Consider the following 4225-nt stretch of genomic DNA (forward strand, 5'->3'; position numbering starts at 1 on the left):
TCTAAGCTGACATCTTGGTTATGAATTAAGTCTAAGCTGACATCTTGGTTATGAATCAAGTCTAAGCTGACATCTTACTCCAGTATAACAACCTTAAACTGGTTAAGCATGCTGATATTGAATAAATAAAACAAAGTAAATGTGCTTTTGTGGTATTTCTGGTTTAGAGGAATAGTGAGTGGCACACAGGTAAGTTACCACTTCCTTCACTCCCATAACAAGAGGTTCGAAGATTAGGTTGAATGGAATATTAATGTGAAAACGAGCACAAAAGGGAAAAATCAAAACAACTTACACGAAAATACAGCTTATTATAGCGTACATTGGGTCCTTTCTCGCTAATCTTCTTGAAAGCACCAAAAACTGCGCTTACTATCCACATTTCCTCTCTCTCTCTCTGTAGCTGACCAATCAGAAATAGGACTACAACAATCCGAAAGTATCTTTACTCTATGTGACAGTTGCAAAGCAGTCCTACATACCAAAGGTCAAGCAAGACACAATGTAACTATCCCATGCAGATAAGTTACTTGACTGGTCAAGATGCAAACAAGAGAGAGTCTTCAATAATTAGAATTTTGAACTAATAAAGTCCAGGTTCTTGAACTACTTTAATCGAAGTGAGAGATTTGGTCGTCGCTATTTTAAGGCACCCACTGCTCCATGGAGCTGGATACGATTTTGTGGAAACAGGACGAGAACCATGGATCTCGGATACAAGGTCTGTACGCGTTAACAAATAGGCCACGCCTGGCTTTTCAAAACTACAATATTTTGTGAAACCATGTCAAAGTTTGTTCGAAGTTAATTTGTTGGTTGAAATAATACCATTTAAAATCAAATTACGCTTAAATATTTAATAAATTTGTAAAAAGTTGCAATTAATGCTTGGATCTTAAAAAAAACGAAACGATTACTTATCTTTAAATGTCGTTTGGAAATAATAATGTGAATATGAAAAGAATTTTTAATAAACAATATATTTAAAAAATTAACCAAGAGATATATATCAACTTTACACTTTACTGTTACAGTTAATATTTTTTGTTTTAAAACAGATTACTTAGATAATTCGATTTTTAAAACGAACAGTCACAATACAGTAAAAGTCTACATAAACCAAAATTTAACGATTTAAAAGAAATAATAATTGTTTGTTTTTTGAATTTTGCACAAAGCTGCACGAGGGCTATCTGCGCTAGCCGTCCCTAATTTAGCAGTGTAAGACTAGAGGGAAGGCAGCTAGTCATCACCACCCACCGCCAACTCTTGGGCTACTCTTTTACCAAGGAATAGTGGGATTGACCGTCACATTATAACGCCCCCACGGCTGAAAGGACGAGCATGTTTGGTGTGACAGGGATTCGAACCCGCGACCCTCAGATTACGAGTCGAGAAATAATAATAGATTAGCAGAGATCCACAAAATATTTGAGGTCAATTTAATATCTTTATTTCAACGGCACTTCTTTAAATACAGGATTTCTAGAATAGTACAAATTACTTCTAATTGCAGACACCGAAAGCTATAGGTCCACTTGTCTTAACCCTAACGTTAGTTAAGTCTTTGTTAAGGACGGCCTATATTCGATAAAGAAGCCCCCCAGTGGCACAGCGGTATGTCTGCGGACTTACAAAGCTAAAAAAACCGGGTTTCGATACCCGTGGTGGGCAGAGCACAGATAGCCCATTGTGTAGCTTTGTGCTTAACTTCAAACAAACTTTTCACAAGTCACCAAATACCACGTGCACACAAGTTACCAAATACCACGTGCACTTTTGTACCATATAAACCTCCTGGCAATGGGATCTCGAGTCAAATAAAATAAACTAAAAAACTCGCTCTTACCAACTAAGTTATCCCAGCTGCTGGCATGTTAAATAATATTTGTAAACATGAAAACTATATAAAACATCATGAAAGTTAAGTTATTAAACAATTCATATAATTACCAACATGCTAGTCAAAGACATTCGTAGACTTTGTTTACAGCAGTATACCGCGATATAAAAAAAATGTCATCATTAGATATGAGAGCCGTGATGAAGATTCGATTGTTCAAGGTTCGAGTCGCAATATTCCAGTGAACATGCTCTGCACTTTTAACTCTGGAGGCGTTATAACCGTAACAGTAAATCCCGCTATTAGTTTAAGAGTAGTGTGTAGGTAGTGGGTGCTGCCGACAGCCATCCTTCTAGCCAGCCGTTCGGAATTAGGGATGGCTATGTCTGAACCTTGGAGTCTCTGACCTGTCTGTTTACTTATGTTTTTAAAACAGTGTCGTTACCTTTCGTTGACTACTATATTATGTAAAAGTCTGTAAATGATATGAAGAGCTTTTTTTTGTTTTGCTTTATTTGCTATTCTTGTATTTCAGTAACTGTTTTCCATGTTAACATTACCACATCTGTAAATGATATGAAGAGCTTTTTTGTTTTGCTTTATTTGTTATTCTTGTATTTGAGTAATTGTTTTCCATGTTAACATTAACACATCTGTAAATGATATGAAGAGCTTTTTTTGTTTTGCTTTATTTGCTATTCTTGTATTTCAGTAATTGTTTTCCATGTTAACATTAACACATCTGTAAATGATATGAAGAGCTTTTTTTGTTTTGCTTTATTTGCTATTCTTGTATTTGAGTAATTGTTTTCCATGTTAACATTATCACATAGAAAACGTAATAACTGTAAAAGTTTTTATTTATTTGGTTTCCAGTTGATCCAAAAATAAAAATAAAAAGGTCTTTATTGTGTAACTGCAGTTACTTTAGAAGCTGTATTGTATATATCTAATCAGTCTCAAAAATAAAATATTTGGTTCGCCCGTGTTTATCAGATTCATATACGCATGCGCTTATATATATATATTCTGATAACAAAACCTGAATCAGAAAAGGTCGAAACTTTACGAATTTTTAAAATATCGCAGTTTTAATGTCAAATGGTAACTAACCATGAGGAGTTTTCCCTGTTGTCTAAATGTAATTTACCATGTAAAGTTTCTCCTGATGAGTGTGGTTTGAAAAGGTAATTTAACACGAGTTTCTTGTTGCATTAGCATCAACTTTTTCAAATGATTGGGTGTATTTTTGGAACACCACCAGGGTGCTCAGCAGCACTTGCGTCAATAACATTAAGAGTGCTTAAGCACTTACAGCACCCACAGAGCTGGTGCCTATGTCTCCTGGTAACTCTGGTGTAAAAAGTAATTAATCACGAGGAATTACGAGTCTCGTGGTGACTCTGGTGTAAAAAGTAATTAATCACGAGGAATTATGAGTCTCGTGGTGACTCTGGTGTAAAAAGTAATTAATTGTGAGGAATTTTACCTGGTGAAAAAGGTTATTTATCATTAGGATTTTACGCTGGGGATTTTAATGTAAGAAACAAATCTACTATTAGAATTTGTGTGCTAATGTTACCTCAAATCTTAAAGCCATAAAAAACAAACCCACAAATGAAAAACAACCACTGTGATTAATAATGTTCCACATAGCGAAATAGCAAAATCAAAGCAACTGACTTTGATAAAACGCTAGTGTTTCTTTCGCAAATTTGAAGCAGTATAGCACGATAAAGTAAAAATAACAATTCCATTTCTGTTCATTTTCTGGAAACACAAGAGACTGGCTGTTAAATGTGAAACTGTAGAAACTACGCGTAGCACATCAAAACAACTAAAAACAGCACTTAAATACAACAGGGTTCAAAGCACTGTTTTATTCTTGTGTTTTTTTAGTCGTATTGATAACATGCTAAGAAAGACATCGTGTTTTATGTAAATTAAGTAAATCTGTGTGTAGCTTATCAAATATTTTGCAAATTGCACAAACGTTTGAACTGTTATTTATAATTTCCAACCAAACATAGAAACAACAGCGACATGTATTCATAAACACATTTTGTTAAATAATTAGTATTTAGTAGCTGAATCGAGGAAGAACAAAATTTATATTTAAAAATAAACTCTTTTTGCGTAGAGTCAATATCAATAAGGATATCGACTGCAAAGAAATCCCAGGGACCAGGTGCAACTGACCAATCAGAGTAATCTGTAAGGGATCATGTGACATCAAAACATCAAATAGAATTCTTATTGAAATTACACTTGTGTTGTTTACTACAAATTTTACTTAGGTCTAGAACAGCGCCATCAATGTCGTCATAGCGTACTATAAAATCGAAGCACTACACGTGGGTTGCTAACATTCGTTTACCAAAA

This window comes from Limulus polyphemus, unplaced genomic scaffold, assembly GCF_000517525.1.
Source record: "Limulus polyphemus unplaced genomic scaffold, Limulus_polyphemus-2.1.2 Scaffold667, whole genome shotgun sequence".
In the NCBI taxonomy this organism is placed as follows: Eukaryota; Metazoa; Arthropoda; class Merostomata; order Xiphosura; family Limulidae; genus Limulus; species Limulus polyphemus.